The sequence below is a fragment of the Rhea pennata genome, unplaced genomic scaffold (assembly GCF_028389875.1).
Source record: "Rhea pennata isolate bPtePen1 unplaced genomic scaffold, bPtePen1.pri scaffold_44, whole genome shotgun sequence".
In the NCBI taxonomy this organism is placed as follows: Eukaryota; Metazoa; Chordata; class Aves; order Rheiformes; family Rheidae; genus Rhea; species Rhea pennata.
This window is the reverse complement of record NW_026907683.1, coordinates 1391478-1414294: the sequence shown is the minus strand read 5'-3', so window position 1 is coordinate 1414294 and position 22817 is coordinate 1391478. Positions and strand designations below refer to the sequence as shown.

The 22817-nt window shown below is 48.3% G+C and overlaps 1 pseudogene; it reads left to right on the top strand.

Annotated features, from left to right (window-relative positions):
- The first annotated feature begins 586 nt into the window (after positions 1–586).
- Positions 587–22107, top strand: LOC134154804 (DNA polymerase epsilon catalytic subunit A-like; annotated as a pseudogene).
- Positions 22108–22817: the final 710 nt, after the last annotated feature.

Genomic DNA, 22817 nt, shown 5'->3' with positions numbered 1-22817 from the left:
CTGCAGAGCACCTGCCCCTCTTTTCTTCTCTCGGGCAGTGACTCCATAGACTGACCGCAGTGCTGCTTGCTGTTTCACTGCAAACCAGCCAGCTTCAGCGGCCAGCTCCCTCCCGCGCCCTGAACGGCCGGACGGCACCTCAGCGAGACGGGGCGGGCCAGGCTCGCCGAGCCCATGCCAGGCCTGCTCCGCGCAGCTCGCCAGGGCTTCAGCCCGCCCCGCCAAAGCGCAGCAAGGACGGAGCTCGCACGTTGCGCCTCGGCCCCCGACGGCTCCCCGCAGGGAGCACGTTGCGCCTCGCCCCACGACAGGCCGCGCCGTGCCGCGCTGGGCCACGCCGGGCGCCGCTGCGCAGGCGGATGCGCGGCACCGGCAGCCGGGGCGGGGGCGGGGCCTGCCCGGGGAGGTGTCGTGAGGGGCGTGGCCAGCGCAGCCGCGGTGCTGCGGGGCAAAAGGCAGGGAAGAGAGCGACCATTGGCTGCGGTGCCGCTCTCTGATTGGTGCTCTCCCTGGGGAGGCGGGGCTGGCAGGCTTCCCGCTCGCGAGAGGTGGGGGCAGTGCGCGAAGCTGCTCCGGCCGTGGCGGGATGGTGCTGCGGGGCGTCGGCGGCCGCGAGGGCGAGTGGTGAGCACCGGGGCCGGGCGGCGGCGGGAGGTGTCTGTGTGTGTGGGGGGGTTTCGCGGGTCGTGGCGGGGACTGGGCGGTGGCTGGTGGCGCGGCGTCCTGCAGGGACGATGGCTCCTCGCTGTCCGCCCTCAAGTGCCTGGAGCGCTCGCAGTGCACGGAGTGGCTGGACGCTCTGTTTGGCTTCGAGTGGCCCGCGGAGCCTGGCGAGCGCACCGGCTGGATCATCAACATGCACCCGGTAGGACTGGGCCGAGGGGGGGGGATGTCACCAGTGGGGGGTGTCACCGACAGGCACCTGGTAGGACTAGGGGGGACAACGATGGGGGGGTCACCGGCATGCACCTTGTAGGACGGGGGGCGAATGTCACCGACGAGAGGGGGGGGTGTCACCGACAGGCACCCGGTAGGACCTGGGCAGGGGGGGAGGTGTCACTGACAGGCACCTAGTAGGACCAGGGCGGGGGGGGGAGATGTCACCGACAGGCACCCGGTAGGACCTGGGTGTGAGGGGAGGTGTCACCAATAGGCACCCAGTAGGACTGGGGCAGGGGAGGTGTCACCGACAGGCACCCAGTAGGACTGGGGTGGGAGGGGGCGGGGGGGTCGTGTGTCGTAACAGGCCACGTACATGTGCGGACGGAGGTGCTGGACGAGGACCAGCAGCTGGTGAGCGCTGTGGACTACTACTTCATCCCGGAATATGGGAGCCGCTTCGAGGTGCATCCCGTTCCTCCAGCGCAGCGCTGGTGCCCGGGCTGGGCATCCTGCCTGCCCCCACTGGTTTGGCTGCTCTGGACCCCAGGCATCACCCACAAGGCAGCAGCGCTGTCTGCCCTATGCTGGGTCCACCTGGGACCCTTGGGGGCCAATGTGGGTGCTGCAGAGATGCAGGGATGTGTGTGTGGTGCACAAATGCCAGCAATATGCAGCAAAGGCAGCGCGGTGCCTGTTGCTTCCGTTGAGAACCATTGGGTTGGTTTCTCACCTTGGCTGTGGGGTCACACAATGTTCACCAGTTTTGATTTCTCCTGGGTGGCCCTTCCCTATAAGCCGTATTTCTACATCACTTCCCAGAAGGCGAGTACGGACTTGGAAGCTGTGCACTGGCAAGTGGGATCTTGAGTAAACTAGTGGCCGAGGTCCCAGAGACAAGGGCAGGTTTGACTTGAAGGGTCCTTCAGTAAGCTGAGAGGCCTTGTGGCCGACCATCTTCTTGGGTTAGTAGGAGAAAAATACAGCTACAGTGCTTCTGTTGGTGGTTTTGTCAGAGCTGTTAGAGAAGACCTGAGATGGGAAGCAGCTGTATCAATATGGTGGCTCCACTAAGATTTCTTAGAGGGAGGTTGGTTTGTTATGTGATGAATTATCCCTTCAAGAACCTGTCATACTTTTCCTGTTCTTTTTTTGTCCTAAAATTGATCTCTGGAGCCTATTTCACTTCTTCTAAGCCCAAACAGGGGTAAATTTCCCCTCTCATCTCATCTTGATCCTCCTTGTGCTGCAAAACTGGGTTTGTTCTGACAGTGCTGTGAATTGACGATCAAAGAGAGCCCCAGTGTGAAGGAACAGATTTCCAGACGGCCAGGATTTCAGGAGAACCTCGTGTCCTCCCCTCACAATTGAGGACACTAGTGCCAGAACCTCTTGCAGGGCTGTGAACGAGAAGTGTCATCCTTCCTCTCCAAGAAGTTTCAAGGGAACATTTCAAAGCTGGGAACTGTCCCCAAAGAAGATTTGGATCTGGTCAGTATTCCTCTGCCTGCTGTACTATTGAATAACCCTAATCTTTCTTTCTTTCTTTCTTTCTTTCTTTCTTTCTTTCTTTCTTTCTTTCTTTCTTTCGAGCTCAAGTGGAGTAGAAAGGGGCTAAGCAGTAAAGGGAAGCAGTATGCTTACCTTTAATCTTCAAGCACTGTTTGCATTGCATATCATGAATAGGCTAATTATTGCTTATTGATAGTAATTGCTTATTATAGTAATAGTAAATAAAATATATGTTCTGCTCCGGCACATAGTCTTTTTTCACAGGATGCTCAAGAAACTTCCTGAGCTAGAAATGGTTGGAGATTAAGAGTGTTGTGGCAGAGGGAAGTACTATACATTTACTCTTTCTTGGGTGTGTACTGGTGATTGCGCTTGGAAACAGACAACAAGACAAGATGGCCCTTGGTGTGAACTGGCATAGCTCATACGTTCTTCGCTGGCTTACGTGCTTGCTAGCATCTCTTCTCGCTCCTAGTCTTTCCATCCAATTACTACCTCTTCTTTGGCCAGTTCTTCCATGTGTGTCAGTATAATTTGCCTTCCCAACACTTTGTTACTGTTAGCAGTCTTCCCCTTTCCCTCATTACTCTTTTCCACCCTTAGCTGGCATTGTCTTGTTGCTTTGTAGCCAAATCACTTGGTGGGTCTTAAGCGGAACTACATTAAGTTATCCTTCCACGTGGTGGATGACTTGGTGAAGGTGCGGAAAGAGATCTCTCCTGCTGTGAGGAAAAACAGAGAGCGAGACCAGGCGAGCGATGTCTATACGTCTATGCTGTCAAGGAAAGAGGTCTCCTTAGGATGGTTGGCCCATGGGCTTATTAGGATTCCCCTAGTCACACAGACTAAAAAGTACAAATGAGAATTCCAATCTTCTCTTTGTTTTCCTACACCTGATGTCTGATTTCAACTGAACCATTTCAAAGGCAGAGGAATCTAGTGAAGTGAGCACTCCCTGCCCAGCTGAGAGGTGTACATTTTTTGTTCCAGGTGATTCCTGGGGTGCCCAACTATTCTTAAACTCGTTGTTATGCTTTATAAATCCAATGCCGTAAGAAACCTTTATTATAAAGGCATAGAGGTAATAAGTGGTTTTTGCCTGTGCAACATTTCCTCACGTGCTGTCAATCCTGATGACTCTCTTTCTTGAAGGGGGTTGTTCCATTAAAGAGAAGCTTTTGTTATTCCGTTCTCTCCTGTTAATGAATTTTGCTGTTTGGTTATCAGTGGGTACCACTGTTGCTACATTGTCTCCTACAGTCAAGCTTGCTGGGTCTGAGATGTGCATAAACCTACTTACGTAAATTAGTTGGTAATCTAATGAGAACTGCTCGTTAAATCATATTCTAAAGCTGATTTGAGTTTAATGTGTTTGGTCATATTCAGGATCTGGTTGTTCTCGCCTTTGACATTGAAACTACCAAACTCCCTTTGAAGTTTCCTGATGCAGAGACAGACTGGATCATGATGATCTCCTACAGGATTGATGGGCAGGTAATGGAACAACAGTTCTTTTCTTCATGCTTGGGAGCAAAATACTAGACAGCGAACGAGCATGTCACCTTTGGCCGTCTCGTCCCTGGCTTGCTTTTTTGCTAGTTGCTTGGTCTATTTGTAATGGCTGTGGAAATAAAATTGAAGTCTAGTCTGAATGATGCATAAGGATTTCCTTGTTTTGTATGTTGGAGAACCCAGCTAAGGCTACTGGTGCCCCTTTGAGGGGCAGTAGTAATTCGGAGAGTGTAGTCCTTAAGTTGTCTCCCTTTTGGCATCCTTAGTTGATTGTAAGCAATTGTTCAGAAGGTGACCTCCAAAGAGTCGTTCCCACTTGACAAAAGCTCTACCTATCAAGCTGTGCAAGGATTATCGCATCGATGGAAGACTATTTCATCCTTTAGGCAGTGTGTTCTGGTTGTTCAGGAACGTGTCCCTGGTGTAGCAGGGATCTGAGTCCTCAGTAACTCTTCCTTTGTCAACTTTCTAGGGCTATCTGATCACAAACAAGGAGATTGTCTCTGAGGATATCGAGGGCTTTGAATTTACTCCCAAGCCGGAGTGTGAGGGTCCATTCTGTGTCTAATGAACCAGATGAGGTAAGTAGGTTCTACTTGGGAAATAAAGCTGCTTTTTATCTGGCTTGGTCTCTTGTAGGCCAAAGAGAGCTTATCATGCAATAGACTGTATCTTTGGGGAGCACAGCGGACAGTCGCAGTGCTGGTGATGCTTTCATTTTGTGGTGTGATGATGAGGCAGATCGGGCTCTAGCTAGGTCAAGAGCAAAGGGGAAGGACTGCATCAATTGTATTATATCCAGTGCCTGCCTGCAGGAGGTGAATTTGCTGAGTGTTTGTGTTTGTGGGGGAGATGTTTTTTGTTTTGGATTTTTTTTTAATCCTCTGTTGCATACTAGGCTCATTTAATGCAGAGGCGGTTTGAACATGTCCAGGAGACCAAACCTACTATCATTGTCGCATACGATGGAGACTTCTTTGACTGGTAAGATCGGGAATGAAAACTGACCTAGTTTCTGAAAGGAAATGTTGCCTAGGCCATGAGGTGAGATTGGGTACCAACCTGTATGTCCTTTGTCTGGAGGTCACATAGCGGCCACATGCATTCTTATCTACGCAGACTATCCAACCAGTTTGGGAACCTGTTTACATCCTGATTATGTGCTCTTTATCCAGAGTGCTGGGCTGAGTCTTGGATCCCCAGCCTGCAGAGGACTGTCGAAGAGGGGGAGGTGGAATTCACAACTTTTTTTTTTTTCCTTTTTTTTTATCCTGAGCAGAGCTGTGTTTATTGGCTTTGAAATATGAACTTCTATAGAGTCCCATCGGTTGGTCCTGGGATTGCTGAGCTACTTCTAAATCGTTGTTGATTTGGCAATGTTTGTATACTGATGACCTCAGTAACTGGAGAACAGGCAAAGTGTCAAAAGAGAACTACAGAATAATAGGGAGACCAGAGCAGCCAAGCCTTCGGGGAGCAAGGGAAACTCAATCATAATGTTCTGCCTCCTGGTATAGGATGTAAGCAAGCAGCTTCCTTCATGCAGTAGCTCTGCCCTACAGGGAGTTTCCACTATGGCCAGCTCTCATGGGTAAGGTCTGGAGCAAAGGAGACTTCACAAGAAAAATTCCTCATTAAGTAGCTTACAAGAAAGCAATTCTGAAACCCTTGGGGTAGGGATGGGGTAGAGGAAAGGGGGGTAGAGGAAAGGGACTGCTTTGTTTCTTCTCTTCTGCATTGTCTTTCTCCTCAGGCCTTTTGTGGAAGCAAGAGCAGCAGCTCATGGAATTAATATGTATCAGGAGATTGGATTTCCGAAGGACAACCAGGGAGAGTACAAAGCACCGCAGTGCATCCACATGGATTGTCTGAGGTACCGAGTGCTGCCTCTGTACCGTATAGCTGCATCTTTATCTGTTAAATTTGAATAAAATGCCTACAGTTGATGTATTTGAATACTGTCCCTTTTCCGTCTCTGTGCACTGCTATCATGTGTTTCATCTTATTAGGAAAGGGCAACCTCATCTTTGGTTGTGCTGCTTCTACTCGGTACTCCGTTGTGTGCCATTAATAAAGAAGTTACGTCTCACCCACACTAGCCTGAACGACTAACTCTGTTTATACAGTCTGCTGGTGGCTGTCATTGGTGGTTTGAGAACTGTCCTGGATAGCAGGTAAAAGGACAGGATAAGACCAAACTGTTGTAGTGGGCACAGGACCATATTCTAACCCAACAGCCTGCCTTGCACAGAGAGGAAAAGAAAGGGTGCATATGCGTGTGTGTGTGCAGGAGAGGGCTGTCTGTCTTGGCAGTTGTGACTTGAATGTTTTTTCACATTGGACCGGTGTCCAGACTCTGGAAAACCACTGCCTCACTTTGCAGTCCTGCTGATAGCTCCTCCTGTGTTTAAATGTTTATCTCTGAAGTCTCTGAAGTTTGAGAGTTGAGTAAAATCTGAGCAATAGAAATGATTTGAATGGCAGAATTTGTACGAGTCAGGATTTAAGTGCATGGGTAGATATGCAGACTGTCTAAAGCTGTGCAGCTTCTTATTCCACTGCACTTGGATGTTCTGCTCTCACCTTTCCCTGTTAGAGTAATCCAGATCTTTTTGTACATAGCAGCCCTTTCTGAAGTGCAGGGCTGTCTCTTCGTAGACTGGCATTTTCGTTATTCTGTCTAGGTGGGTGAAGAGAGAGAGAGTTACCTGCCAGTGGGAAGTCACAACCTGAAAGCAGCAGCAAAAGCAAAACTGGATTATGATGCAGTGGAGCTGGACGCTGAAGAGATGTGCCGGATGGCTACAGAGGAGCCTCAGGTATTCCCACCCTGTGCTGTGTCTCTGGGCATCTGCAATATTAGTGAACCTTTGAGTTAGAGCTTTGTGAAATCCTTTAAGTTAATGCAGTGTCTTTGAGAAGTTGTCAGTGTATCTTGCTGAATTTCAGACACCTGAAAGAACTTAAGCTTAGGGAAGAATAGAATTTCTTTGATGTGTTTCTGGCATTGGCATTGCACTGTATATTTGTGTTATTTACACTCCTGCAAAATGGTAGTACTCATGGCATTGCAATGGAGCAGCACTTTAAGATGTCTCCTGGACACTAGCAATGAGGTTTCTGCCGAAGCCCTGGAGATCTCTGTAGGCCAAAAAGTGGCCTCCTGACCTCCCAGGAGTGGCATCTGTGCAGATATGTGGCAGTGAGCTCATCTTCCCCATTTCTGCTAATTCGGAGCTGGCTTATGTAATTCGGGTTAAAACAGAATGTCGTCTTAAGCCAACTGATAACTCTTTACATGCTAGGATGTTTGTATGCAGAAATATACCTTTTGCATCTTCCTGCTGATTTCAGCCTTTCCTTGTTTCCCGTTGTACGTGTTAACTGCTGTATTAAATGTGACTGATTTGTCTTTCTCCTCAACAGACTCTGGCCACCTATTCAGTGTCTGATGTGGCTGCTACCTATTACATGTATATGAAGTATGTGCACCCTTTCATTTTCGCATTGTGCACCATCGTTCCCATGGAGCCTGATGAGGTGAGTGCATGCCTGAAATAATTTCTTTTCTGGGCAAAGAGCTGCATCCTTCATGCAACAGTGACACATTGGCAATAGAACTAACTTCTACTGTTTGGACAGTTTTTCCCAAGGAAAGGAGGGAAAGTAGTCTCCAAATGCGCTTCCTTTCTGCAGTACAGCAGTCATAGCTGTTTTTCCATAGACCAGTTATGGGTAGCCTAAGTGAAGGAGTTGGTTTTGTTTCCTTACTGTGCTCCTTCTTGCCTTGGGCTTCAATACTGCCTGAACAAACACATCGTGTTGTTGACCAAATCAAAGATTTAAGTTCAATGATGCGGTGATAAGGCCAGCCTAATTCCAGCAGCACCCTTTACAGCGCTTCTTTCTAAGTCCAGTTTTTGACGTCTGTCTTTTACAGGTGTTAAGAAAAGGTTCTGGGACACTGTGTGAGGCATTGCTGATGGTTCAGGCCTATCATGCCAACATCATCTTCCGCAACAAGCAGGAACAGGAGTTCAACAAACTTACAGATGATGGCCATGTGCTGGACTCGGAGACGTATGTAGGAGGCCATGTGGAAGCTCTGGAATCTGTTTTTTTTCGCAGTGACATCCCTTGCCGCTTTAAAATGGTAAGGACACAATCAAGGTGTTGCAATGGAGGCTTTAAAATGGTAATGCAATCATGCTCTTCTTTCTGGAGAACATGGCAGTAGGAAATAACGCTCCAACTGGAATTACCATCCTCTGTTCTTTTGGGGGATACCCAATAGCAATACCTATTACAAAACTTTGATACCTAATTTACGGCTTGAGTGCCTGAACCTGCTTAGAGTTTAGGTGGGAAGGGTTGGAGAAGTTGCTCTTCATGACCTCAGACTGGCTATTGGGTAAAGACAGTGTTACAGCAAGGAGAGTGGTTCATTGCTTTTGTGTGGGTTTGTTTATTTTGTTTATTGGTTGGTTGAGGTTTTTTTTTTGGGTTTTTGGTTTTCTTTGAGCCAGTGGTTGTTGGCAGAGATGACTCTGTTTTTGTCTCATCAGGATTATATCTTTGTCCTTCTCCCACTCAAGCCAAGCTTCTTTTGGCCTCTTTTACCTGTTTCTGGTTGGTGCTACTGTCTAGATTGTAAGTTTTAGAGGCAACTTCTCTCTTTGCTGTGTGATACACCATACCTCAGTGCTGTTTATTTTAGTGGCCTTAATCTCGTAAATGATCTTAAGGGAAAGTGCACTGTGAATTTAGAAGGATCTTAAATCTAAATCCTTGGCCCCTTGGAGCAGTGAGATGTGTGAGCAGCTGACTGCTAGGTCAGCCCTGTAAGTGTTGCACTATGGAACATATATGCAATCTTCTCTTCTTGTTAGCTGCCCTATATAGCCTCCTTTGCAGGAGAACTCCAAGGGCCGGGGAGCAGCCACCATCTCTTCTCTGCTTTGTGTTTTGCCCTAGTGCGAGTGGTGTAGACTTTTGTGAGTTGTAGAGTTCTTAGCAGAAAGCCACCATCCTTCAGTTCTAGAGAGCTCAAGTTGGCTATGGAGGTCAGGCCAGCTAATTGTCCAACATTATCTGCCTGCTCACATCGGAGCTGATCAGTGAACGAAGGGGCATTTCGAGATGCCATTCAGCTGACCTGTTTCAGCCATCTGCCCTTCAGATGAGATGAACTGCTCTCTACCCATACTGAGACATGCTCTGCTAAGTAGTGAGCCCGTTTTCAAATATCCCCAAAGCTATGCTGGAGCATGAATAATCTTGCAGAAGCTGTCACCCCCTGCTCCCCTTCCCTGGGCGTCGTGCGAGGATGGGTGTCGTGGCTAGAAGAGGTCTCGGTATCATTCCTGTATCCTTGCAGAATCCTGCTGCCTTTGACTTCCTGGTGCAGTATGTGGAGAAGATACTCCAGCATGCTGTCGAAGAGGAAGCAGGTTTGCCATTGGATCAAGTCACCAACTTCCAGGAGGTCTGTCGTCCTGCCTCAGTCTGCAGGGCCAGAGGCATGACTGGGCTTTCCAGGGAGAGCAGAACTGTGAGGATGGAGTTGCAGCACGTTTCTTTAGGCAAGCCTGGGTCCTGTGCACATATGTTGGTGTTATATAACAACTTTCTTCAACTTTGAGTTCTGCTCCATGTACATCTATGCCTGATTTCTCATATTAATAAAGAATTGGCATAGGCTGGAGGCAAGGCTGATTTTTCTCGTCCTGAATATGTCTGGTGAGACAACACATGTTAAAGGTGCCTGTTTAGACTCATTTGATACTCCATGGAGAGAGACAGGAAAAACTTATATGTAGACATTTGCAGTGTAGATGAAACCTACCTTGGAGGTCCAGAAGAAAACCTTAAACAGTGGTGGTTAAAGAAGACTTGCCACTGCCACTCTTCTTAATCCTATTCCTTTAGTTCTTCATACTCTTCCTGTGTTCCCAGAATCAGTGGCAGGTGTCTCTGTGCATGTCGGAAGTAAAGGACCAAATATAGTGCATATGTGACTGCGTCATTAATTCCTTCTTGTTTGAATTTTACTTCTTTACATCTCCCCGCAGGCTTGTGATGAAATCAAAGTCAAGCTGAATTCCCTGAAGGATGTTCCTAACGGAATTGAATGTCCCCTTATCTACCATTTAGATGTAGGGGCCATGTACCCCAACAGGTTGCAGGTGGGTAACCTCAGTCCAGTCAGGAAGGAGTCTTCTGTTTTGTCTTGCAGATGGTCTAGGTAGTCCCTCCGATTTGATCCCCTTAGCGGCAAACAATAAACTTTCTGCCCTGGACAGGGGGATAAAATAAGGCTCGGTTTCAAATCCAGTCGGGCTGTTACAGTTGTCAGGTGTACAGAGCCGAAAGGTCTGTCCAAGGTAGAGCAATAGCTTTAGCTGGCTTCTTCCAAAGAATAGTCATTGTTCTTGCTGTAACTTGTGTTCTAAAAAGCTTCTAGAAAGGAGAACTTACTGAACATCACCTCTGTGATGTTCACATTTGTGTTCTTCTACTACCCAACCTCTGTTCATTCTGGCATATGTCACTGGAAAGAGTTCTGTTTTCTCTAACATGGGTGTGCCTGACCTGTGTCCAGCCCTCAGCAATGGTGGATGAGGCCACGTGTGCTGCCTGTGACTTGAACAAGCCAGGTGCTAATCGTCAGCGCCGGATGACTTGGCAGTGGAGAGGAGAATTGAGTAAGTGTAATTCTGCTGTCTGCTTTGTCAAGTTCCCTGTTGCATGGCAGCATGGATAGAGCTTGCAGTGTGAGCTGAAGACACAGAGACCACTTCCTGTTCCTCCCCTGGAAAGCTCCTAGTTGCTGTTCCTTTGCAGTGCCTGCAAGCCGCAGCGAGTATCACCGCATCCAGCAACAACTGGAGTCTGAGAAGTTTCCTCCTCTGTATCCAGATGGAGCACCCCAGGTGTTCCACGAGCTTTCTCGTGAAGAGCAGGCCAAGTATGAGAAGAAGTAACTGGCAGGTAAAAATAAATGGCATTATCTGGAGCAGGTCTTTGCTGCCTAGACTGTAAACACATCATTAATTACTTCTCTCTCAGGTCTGGGGCTATTTAGTTCATGCTGGCTCAGACTGAATTTGATCTCAGTTTTATGCTGCAACAATTTTCCCCTAGGATCCCAACCAATTCCTGTACGTTTTTTGAGGAGGAGGCAAGTGCTGGTTTTTGTCTCAGTGTTTCTGTTTTCTCACTGAGAGTCATGTATTTGAGCTGAGATACATGAAAGGTGATATTTTGTTTGTTTTTTGTTGTTGTTGTTCTTTAATGAGCGCTCATTAAGCATGTCAGTGAAACACATGTGTCGATATCCTTTCACTTTTTGCTCCTAAAGTGATACTACTCAGCAGAAGCATCTAGCTAGTGGGGGCTCTGAGCAGAGGCTGAATTTGTGGATGAGCCCTCATGGGCAATTTATTTCCCACACACACCTCTGCATCTCTCTAGAGAGGTGCTGTTTCTCCCCATATTAGTATCTTCCTCCCCTTGCCTGTGTAGCAGGTCTGCTTCCTTGCTTTCCTAGGTATGATATTTATTTGCATTGATGGAATTTTTCTCAGACTGGTGCCTTGAAAGCTTCAGATCTGTGGATCTGTGTGGTTTGCCCGATGCCATTGTGTTCATCCTTCCCATTCGTAGTGGGGCACTGATCTCTGAGAAAGCTTTCTCTATTTATTCGCTTTACTAGATGATTGCCGCAAGGCTTATGAGAAGATCCACGTCACCAAGGTGAAGGAGCGTGTCACCACCATCTGCCTGTGAGAGAACTCTTTCTATGTAGACAGTGTACGAGCTTTCAGAGACCGTCGCTGTGAGTTCAAGGGGCTGCATGAGGTGCTGGGCTTGAATTTCTGTTTTATTTGTCCTGCCAAAGCGAGAAGGTCCTCACCTCTCACTGAAAACTTGAACCCTAAAGGATCGTTTTGCTCAATCTGTATGGTCAATAAGAAATATTAGCTTTCCTGACAGCTCTGGTGCAAGTGCAGGTTTTTCCCCTGCTGAATCCTAAACAGCTGCTGCCACGTGGTTCCTAGCTCTCTGATGCAATCACTTTCAGTTCTAGGAAACAAAACAGCTGGGTTTTTTTGGCTTTTACTGGATCTAGAAAATCCTCAGATCAACTATTTTATGATCTGTTTTGTGTTCAGTGTAGGGTACTTTTCAAACAGATGAGACAAGCAGAAAAAGAATTGATCTTAGGCTAAGAAGTGATTGATTCTAGGAGAAAGAAGCAGCATGTTCTAGTTCTCTAATGTTTGGAGTCTTGTGGCAGAGGGAGGAGACTGAAATGTAATTGCTAATATGTTGAAAGAAATGACAAGACCGTGGGACTCTGTCTCTGGAATAGTTTCATATAGAGCCATTTGCTTTGCAGTTATTGCTAGTTCTGTCGTGAATCACGGAGGTGGCTGGGAGGCCTTTTCTGCTGAAATGGTTCTGCTGTTAGTCTCGATCTAATCTCTTGCTGCAAGCATTTAGTTCTTGCCAGCACAATACGTGGTGTGGCAGAATTGATGTAGGATGGCAGTTCTGCTGGGATTAGGTAATTCTAACTATGGGTGTGAGTTACAGTTGATGCTGCAAGACTTCCCTAATATAGCATAATGCCTATGCCCAAAGCTTCCCCCTCAAATGCAAAAGAAAGAGCGGAAAGAAAGAGGAATTATCTTAATAACTGATACTGTTCTAGGATCACAGTGTCATATTAGGATTGAGGTGGGGGGAATATCTGGCTATTGATACTGCCTGTAGTGGAATGTAGGGTTGTCCTGACTCTGCCTCTTGCCGTCAGGTGTGGAAGAAAAAGCTGTCTGCGGCTGTGGAGACAGGCGATGCCTCTGAAGCGAAGCGCTGCAAGAATATGGAAATCCTGTATGACTCCCTGCAGCTGGCACACAAGTGTGTCCTCAGTTCTTTCTAAGGCTATGTCATGCATAAAGGGTGAGTCTTACCTGTGGTCATTGCTGGAGTCCTCCAGCAAGGAGCGTTGTAAACCAGAGCTGTTCTAGTGAGGCTCTCCCCTTCTTAACCTGCTTCTGAAGCACAAGGGGGATGATAAGTGATCCCTGTAACACTTTTTTTTTTTGTTCCTACTAATGACTTCTTATTTATTAGTCCCCTTAGCAGGGACTTTTGCTAAACACGGCCCTGCAGCATTGGCAATGAATGGCAGGGTTTGTCTATAGGTGATTCTTCAGGGTGTGCGGTTTCCTGAAGTATCACAGGGAAGGAAAGGAAAATGATCTCCTGAGGGCTGTTGTGATTGTCTTTTTTGCCCTGAGACTTTATTTTCTGTACAACCTGATGCGCTTCCCCGCAGCTGTGCTTAAGAGGTAGCACTGCAGCCTTTTGACTGTCCCTCCTCCATTCACAGAGCTTGCTGGTACTCCCTGGAAATGGCTGGGACTGTGTGCTTCACTGGAGCAAATATGATCACACAGGCTAGGGAGCTGATTGAACAGATTGAGTGAGTATATGCTGAGCTGAGGAAGAAAGGTTCTCCTGTATGTAGTGTGAACAGATGGGTAAGGGCAGAATTTGACTGGCAGAGAAGAGGAGCAGTGGGATAGATGTGGGATTCATCAGTGGAAGCTCTGGTGTTCTGGAGATGCAGATTTCTGACATTGCCATGGCTTATTAATGCAACTGGTGTTGTATGACTAGGACTTCCTTTGCAGAAAGGACACTGCCTCTGCCTGACTTGTGGACAGAGAACAGTTCTTTGGCATATTTTCCAATCTCTTCCAGATGGTGATTTTTTTTTCTTCCGTTCTTAGGAGACCTCTAGAACTGGATAGAGATGGGATTTGGTGTGTGCTTCCCAACAGCTTCCCGGAAAACTTTGTCATCAAGTCAACCAATGCAAAGAAGCCGAAGGTGACAATCTGCTACCCAGGTGCCATGCCGAACATCCCCGTGAAGGTGAGCTGGCATCTGTACCAGCCAGCTGTACAGTCTGGTAAAAACAGTGAAAGGGAAGAAAATGTTTTAGCCTTCTGTAGGCCTGCAAGCCAATCAGGCCGTTCTTGTGAGTGGAGTAGCTCTACTGGCAGTGGAGTATGCATCTTTGTTCTCGGAGTTGGCTTCAGCCCAGAGGACAGCCTGTCTTTTGTCTCTGGTCCCCTGTGTAATGAGCAGGACATTGGGGCTGACAGCTTTGCTTGCTACACAGCTACTCTCTGCCCTGCACAGCCCATAGCTCAAACTGGCGTTTGAGTGGAAGGAGAGCCTCTGATATAGCAGAGAGGGTATAGTGTAAGAGACAAGGGTTGGTGTCTGCTTGCGTACATAGACTGCCAGAAGCAGTAGGAGTCAAGACAGCAAGGTCCCATGCTCTGCTTGCTCAGCCATGTATGGCTATAAGGCAAAAGAAGTGACTTCAGAGTCTCCTGCACTTTTCTTCATGTCCCATGTTTGAGTCCTCCCTGCTAAATTGTTCTGTAGCTTTCCAAGGAGTTGCTTGGTCACAAGGAATCAGGATCCTTTATTCTCTGCTAAGATAGGGTAAGTTATGCTCCCTCAGGGGAGCAGGGATTGATCTTTCCCATCATCCGGAAGGAACAAAGGCCGTCAGTGATCCCTTCAGACAGGATGATGTATCTGGGGGCTATCTGCTCATATAATCAGCCTAGCTGTTGAGTGAGGCTATTCTGTTGGGGCTGTGCCTGCAGGAGGGCTTCACAAATGATGAGTACCAGGAGCTGGCGGACCCAGCCTCTCTCACCTATGTCACACGCTCAGAGAACAGCATCTTCTTTGAAGTGGATGGACCCTACTTGGCCGTGATCCTCTCAGCATCCAAGGAAGAGGGCAAGAAGCTGAAGAAAAGGTAAGAGTTCAAAGCTTGAAAGATCACCACTTCCCCAAGGTAAGGGATTGAGGGTCCTCTTCCTTGACTACATTTGAGGCATGTTAGTCCTTGCCCCGTGTTGCCAGTCCTCTGGAGCTGGCAGCATGTTTGGTCTGCTTGTTGCTGCATACCACCAAGATCATGCTGTCTTTAAACAGCAAGTTCCTTGCATGAGATCAGTCTTTGAATCCAGCTATGCCCTGGCCTTAATTGACACACTCTGACAGTAAAGAAGATAACAGTAAAACAGCACTTCTCAAACTTTCTGATTAGTCATGGTCTCCCTGTTTGGTTCTGAGATGCACAGGCAAACTTTGATTTTTCTTCCTATATTTTCTCTTTAAATTCACTAATCTCTGTCTGTCCCTCTCTCAAGTTTACAGACCTCTAGTAATACTTTTCCCAGAGGTTTCCACTTTAATCCCCATCTAAGGGAAGGAATGGATCTTGCCATTTCCATTGCCATAGAAAGCAATTGCACTTGACTTCACTGACTTTCTCATGCAGCCTGCTTAAATACGAGCACCAGCAATCATGAGAGGACTGCCCACAGACCTGGGCCTGGGTTCAAAAAATACTGTCACTGTCCTCCAGCACTCTCTGTTCGTACAAGACTATATTTGTTTCTGCTTGAATGTCTCTGTTGGATGAACTCTAGCATCCACTGTGAGTGCCCTTGCATGCCAAGGGAGTCTGTCGCAGAAGTCAAGATGATGTCAAGCACTGAATGAACTCTGCTCATAGGAGTCTTATCTCAGGGCCCCTTGATTTTTCCTGTGATTTTTGGGATGTCAGCAAGTGCACTTATTTCTTGCTCACTCTCAAAGTGGAAAGAGCAGTAGTGTGGAGCTGGCTGGCAGGTACCCCTGCCAGCTGAGGAAGAAAAGACTGCCTGGAGGAGGGGTGAGAAAGCAATGTACGCTTGAGTCTCACCTCTGTTCCACTGAAGCTTCCTGTGATGGTTGTATTGAGCCATACAAATAATTGGCAGGCGTGTGAAATCCAAGAAACACGACAGAAAAAAAGAGGGCAGTGTGTTGCCATAGATGTTTCAATAGCGATGTCCGGTTTCCTCTGAGCCCATTTTGCCAGCGTCCCCTCCTATTTTCCAAACAAAGCTTCATTCTCCTGTATAAGGCTTTTCCTGGTATTTCACTCCACTTCTCTACTCCTCTAACCCTGACTCTCACTTCTTGCCCTTTATTTGTGTGCATTTAAGAACATTTTGCCAGTTAGTATTCGCAAACTGGGGGCAGAGGCTGATGTGCTTTTGCAGCTGGAGGTGAAGTAGTTCATGATGTTATTGTCTCTAGCTGTGTAAATATGCCTAGATCCTGCTAGTACAGAGCCCCACAGCTTGGATTAACTTACCTGGTGGCTGCCTAGTTTGGCAATACTAGAAATACTTTGACAGGAGGGTAGTAAGCAGCATCCTGGGAGATGTGTTCCTTGGCATAGAGCTTGTGCAAAACCTGGTCTATATCCTAGGTATGCAGTCTTCAATGAAGACGGGCCCTTGGCTGAACTGAAAGGGTTTGAGGTGAAGCGATGGAGAGAGCTGCAGTTGGTGAAGATATTCCAGTCTTCTGTATTTGAGGCCTTTCTGAAAGGCATCACGCTGGAGGAGGTCTCTGCCTCTGTAGCCAAGGTGGCTGATTACTGGTTGGATGTACTGTAGAGCAAGGTGAGTGTAGGGTTTGCAGGATATGCATCCCCTGCATGTTTGTCTTCCCAGGTTGGGGCCAGAGAAGGTCAAAGCTACCCTAACACTGTAGGGAGGATGGACTTTGTTGAGAATGCTTGGTCCATCGTGCCTCTGATGGCTGTTTGTATGTAATTTCTGCCTCTTTGATTCGCTAGGGCTGCTCTTTAGGGTCTTTTAGCACCAGACCTGTTGTTACAGCACTTTTTTCAGCTGTTACCGCTTAATTGTGGGTAAATGTTGTCCTCCAGTCACCTCTTTCACAGAGGTAGCGTGGTGGCCCTCTTGCACCAAGGACTTTCTCTAGAGCCACTCACTGAGACAGAGGATGGCAGAACCATTTGCCTGCAGAATGTTTTCTGAGGAGCCCAGAAGAGATTAGCTTTAAAATAACCATCAAGAGCAAAGACAATGCCAGAAAACAGAGCCTCAAACCGGGGAGCAGGAGAGATGAAAAGCCGGAGCGACTGCTCTGCTTGGGAGTTTATTGGGAGCACTTCCCCTTTGTATTTTGCATCTGGCACTTCAGAGCTGGGCCCACTAAGAGTTTGCCATACAACATCATTTCAAAGCATTGCATTCACAGCAGGAGTTTTGCTGCAGACCTCATGTCCGTGATCTCTATGTTCCATAGGTCGTGTTGGCAACTGGAGCAGAGATTGCTCACAAACTCCTCATAAAGACAGCCATATCAATCGGTTTAAATGTTCCATGTCTATAATAGCAACGAGGTTTGATCATTAAGTTCCTGATAGTGTTTTTTTTTCCTTACTCCTTTTTTCAGGCTGCCAACATGCCTGATTGAGAGCTGTTTGAGCTGATCTCAGAGAACTGTTCCATGTCTCGCAAGCTAGAAGACTCCGGGGAGCAGAAATCCACTTGCGTCAGCACTGCCAAGCATCTGGCAGAATTCTTGGGAGCCCAGATGGTGAAGGATGCAGGGCTAAGCTGCCAGTTTATCATTTCTAAGAAAGCAGAAGGGTCTCCAGTCACAGAAAGGTAAACCTGTCTTGAGGGGCCAGGACTTTTGGCAGGATGTGAAGGGAATGGCAGGGTGAATTGATGTGGAATGACCAAGTAATTGCTAGTGTACTGGCTTGGACCATAAAAGAGACTGTAGTGGTGAGTAATGCTGTGCAATTGCCTGCTGTTTGTTGGCATAGCAGAGGGGTGAGAGGAGAAGCCCAGAGAGGTGTGTGCAGGCTGAGAAGATGGGGTGCTGTGCTGCCAGTGACCTTGCTGCTGGTTGGTGCTTCCCTGTCTTCTCCAGGGCCATCCCACTTGCCATCTTCCAAGCAGAGCCCAGTGTACGGAAGCACTACCTCCGGAAATGGCTGAAGAGCCCCTCACTGCAGGACTTCAGCATGCGGGCGGTGAGTTGAACCCCCCTATGGAGCAGCACAGCCTTTGATTCTCCTGCACTAGGCTGCAGCTCCTCCCTCGGGAGGCACTATGTTGGCAGCAGTTACTTGTTGTCACAAAGTGAAGTGCTGTGGAGAGTGCTGCAAGCAAGGAGAAATGCTGGTCCCTGCATCACCCAGCGGAGCCCAGAGCAGCACCTTTCTACTCCATCTCCTTCACTGTCTACTATTGTACGTCTTGCCCAGATTCTGGACTGGGACTACTATATTGAGAGTCTAGGCAGCACCATGCAGAAAATCATCACTCTTTCTGCAGCACTGCAGCAGGTATGGAGGTGGGAAAGGACAGGAGGGCTGCAGGTCCGTGGTGATGGGAGGAAAGACAGAGGGCATTGGCTTTGGGGACTGCTTATGTATGATTTGACAACATTCCTCAGGTAAAGAACCCTGTCCCATGGGACTGGCATCCCGACTGGCTGCACAAGAAACTCCTAGAGAAGAATGATGTGTACAAACAAAAGAAAATTAATGAGCTCTTCACTTCTGAAGGCAAGAGACAGGTAATAAGAGTGAGAGAAAGGAGCTGGCTGTGCTGATGGGCATCTCTTGCTGATACTGTGACCTCAGCCCCCAAATCTTCCTGCTGTCATTTCTCTCAGGTCCTTGCTAACCAGCACTTGGGGGGAACACCCAGCTCCCAGATTGGAGACATAGAGGATTTGGAGGCTGCTAAGCCCCTTCAGCTGTTGGTTCCAGTTGCAAATAAATGGAAGCGGGTCCCTACAGCAGAGGAAAGCCAGCAGATGTCCCAGTATCTGGAACTGTGCCAGTCCTGGCGAGAGATCCTGGGCCCACCTGCTGCCATGGGCACTACTAAGGTAAGTGAAGTAGACTGGGCAGGAGGAATCCAGGAAACATCCTAGGAGTATGATCATCTGCCTAGCTAGCTAGGGAACAGGGCGTAGCAAGCTGCATGTTTATTGAAACCCTCTGCGCTTCTATGACTGAAAACTACAAAGGAAAATGTTACCGGGAGAGTCCCACTAGCAGAGAAAGTCAGGCCAATGGCAGCTTCACAGCTATGCCAGTAACATGATCAGGATCTGAAGGTGGAAGGGCTTGGCTTTATGGTGCTTGATCCTCATGTATAGGAGATGCGTGCTAATTTCTGTGGTTCCTGTTGTTCATGTACTCTCTCTCTGATTAGGCAGAACAACTGGTCTGGCAGTGCTACCACAAGAAGAAATGGGAGCTGCAGGCTCGGCAGCGCCAGGAGCATCGGAAGAAGCGGTGCCTGGAGGATGGTGGAGTGATGACAGGCGGAGGCATAATCCGTGATACCCTCTCCAAAGGACTGAGCAGCTACCTGCGCAGGACGGCACACAGCATCCTGGACTTGCTCTGGCAGATTGTGCAGGTACCAGGCAGCAAGGCAGGCCCACTCTTAACCCCTCACAGAGGCCAGTTCAGTGCCCTGTGCCTCATGTTTGCAATACCTATAGTGAAACCTTGAACTTCAGGGACAGCTAACCTCAATCCTACTTTAGTTTTACCTCCTTGAAGGTCGTGTGGGACTGCATAGCCTCAGGCTCAGAGAAGCTTTATAAGGAAATGAGGTCCTCAAATGATTGTGCTTGATTGCAAATCCGGGACTTCTGTGTAGACCCTGTGTGGGTCAAGCTCAGCTGAGGACCTGGGCAACTGTGCCTTGAATCCTAGATTTAGTCAATGCGAGCATGAAGAAGTTGATGGTACAATCCAAGCATTTTCTTAATTTCTTGTTATGCTTATTGCCTCTGCTATCTGAGACCTAGCCTCTTGTTGTGACACTTCCCATCTTCCAGAAAAGTCTTGTTTGCTTTAAGGTCACGTGCAGCCTTTGACTCTGTGTGTAACCATGAGCTGGAGATGGGACACCTAATCCAGCATGTCCAAATGCTTTGGCTAAAGTCAGACAATTGCTCCTTATTTGGAGAACAAAGACATAGGTAGTAGAGCCTTTGAAGATCCCAGAAGTGCTCCATGGCCTGTAGGTAAGAGCTAAGAATGGGCTGCATCTCTCCAGCAAAGCTAACTTAAATCACCCTGTCCTGCAGATTGCTGAGAGCAGCCAGGCTGGCTTGTTGAGGCTGTGGGCAGTGATCGGAAGCGACCTGCAGTGTATCAGACTGAGCATCCCAAGAGTGTTCTATGTCAATCAGCGCGTTGCAAAACCCGAGGAGGGAGTTGTCTACAGGAAGGTGGGGGTCATGTTTTTGACCCTGCTGCTTCTACAAGGGAAAACAGCTGGTTGAATTCATGTAAGTTGCTCCAGCCACTGCGGGCAGATACTACGGGCAGTTTGCCTCACAAGACCTCCCTGTCCAGCCCTGCTAATGCACCTTAATGCAGTCCCTTTTGCCTGCTGCTAATCTCAGCCTGACCAGAAAGCAGGTTGACAGTTACTGCAATGTGGACAAAGCATAAATCCCGCTAACTGCCTTAGGAATGACCAGCACCGGCAGCTGGATTGCTTCCTGAGTCAGCATGTTTCTGGAAACATAAGGCTGGCTCAAACTACAACTCCTTGCTGCCCTTTAAGATTCTCCTGCTGTTGGGAGGAGCACGGCCTGAAGCAAGGTGCCCTGCTGAGTGTGACTGTTTTCCTGGCAGGTGAACCGGATCTTGCCCCGCTCAAACTTGGTTTACAATCTCTACGACTACTCAGTCCCTGAAGACATTTACCCAGAGCACATCAATGAAATCAATGCAGACCTGTCTGCTCCAGATGCTGAGGGAGTGTATGAGACTCAGGTAACCCTTCCAGGTGCTCGTTTTCCTTCCTCATCCTTTAAGGAGTGCTGAGTGGTAGCTGACTGGTCTGTGTACCAATGGCACAGGTAGAGGCATGGGAGCTCAAAATGAAACAAGTTAGTAAGACGCTAAAACGAAGGACCCTCTCGAGTAGCTTTCTCAGAAATGTGCCCAGTTTTATATGAGCAAAGATACTTGTTTGGTTTCCAACCCCTTAGGGGAAAGAGGTTTAGATTTATTTGAAATTAGGAGACTCTGGGAAAAGATGGCACTTGAACGGAAAGAGTGAGTTTCCTCTAAACCAAACCAGAACCATCTTGCTAGCAGTTGAACTGCAAAGGTATGGGAGTTCTTTCGAGTAAAGATGAGGAAAACCCCAGCATGTGGCATGTACATAGGCCAGGGTGCAGTGATAAAACCTCTGTATTCCAGAAAGAAGGATAGGATACCACTTTTTAAAGTTCAGAAAGAGCAAAGAAGAACCTAAACTGTATTCAGTAGTAGACATACAAAAGCAATGAGACCAAGATTAAATGTACTAGCGCTTCTAATGCTGTAAGTCTGAAATGAAGATGGGCAGCTGGGATGCCTGCTTTTAATGAAGATATTGATTCGTTAAGCAGCTCAAAGCTTGGTGTCTTGAGGATTATCTGAGTGTCCCTGTCACTACAGGTGCCGTTACTATTCCGAGCCCTGATCCAGCTGGGTTGCATGTGCATGGTTAGCAGGCAGCTTGTCAGACACCTCACAGGGCGAGAGGCTGACACTTTTGACATTGAACACCTGGAAATGCGCTCTCTGGCTCAGTTTACTTAGCTGGAGCCAGGTAAGGCACCCTGGGAGAAGGCTTGTCAGTGTACCCAGGACCAAATAGCTTGAAGATACTATTGATGCTGCATGTTTGCTCTGTGTCTCTAGGAAGTATTCGCCACGTCTACCTCTACCAGAGCTCCCAGGGCAGCAAAGCGCTCTTTGGCCTTTTCATCCCCTCTCAGCGCAAAGCTGCAGTGTTTGTGTTGGACACGGTAAGAGTAGGGCTTAAAGGCTTGGGAGGGAACGCAAGGGGATCAGGCAGCAGTTTGGAGCTGAGCAGTTTCTTTGCACAGACACAGATCTCTACTGCTTCGCAGCAGGGATTCTCGTATTTTGAAGTGTACCAAGCAGGTCTGTTGCTCAACTGTCACGTGAAGCATTGTGATGTGTAGAGGAAAGAGCTTCCTTGAAATTTGCAGCCTGGAGCCTGTCTCTTTTGAACCCTGTTCCCTCTGATCACGTTTGCATTTGGTACAGTACAGAGCAACCAGATGCCAAACCTCACCAACACGTACTCATCGGAGCGCAGTGCTGTGCTGGAAAAAGTGGGCGAAGAACTACTGCTTCCAGACAAGCACACCTTTGAAGTGCGTGCTGAGACCGACCTCAAGACAGTCTACAGAGCCATTCAGCGGCTCCTGCAGGGCTGCAAGGTATGAGCTGAGGGCATGAGGAAGGTCCCCACTGAGACCTTGTCAGTGCAGGTACATGGGAGGAGGAAAACATTGGTCCAGCAGTTCAAACAGCCTCTAAGCATAGCTCTCTGCACACAGCTAGTGCTCCAAAGTTGAAGGGTAAAAATGGATGTTGCCTGCGGGCTCTGGCTTGCCTGGGGTGAGCTTACATAGCACAATGCAAGCAGTGAGGCTAGATCATACCCCCAAACCCCAGCTCTCAATTGTGGAGCTGGTTATTCAGTGGGAGGTGCTTCAAGAGACTCCCGAGTACACTGTCTCTACTGTGTAGAGGACCAGGGACCACTACAGGAATAGGGCATGTGAGCACTCATTTACATGACATGCTGACCCCGGGGCACAGCACTACTGTGCACACAGCTTGGCCATGGGCATGATAAGCCAGCAAGCATGGCACGGCATTTCCCCCCACTCAGGCGTTAGCACAGCTGTCATCCTCATCACCAGCTGGGAAAGGCCGGGAATGCCACCATACTGGGGCACACGACCCTGCCAGGGAAGCGAGCAGCACTGCTTGCAAGGCTGCTTACCCAGGGGAGCTCTGCCCCAGCAGTGGGCTTTCCAGCTGAGTTGGGAGCATGGCTAGGCATCAGGGAGCATTCCCAGATGCAGAGTGGGGGGCCTCTAGGGTCTGGAGGGTGCTGGGGCTGAGCAAGGGATGCAGAACCTGGAGG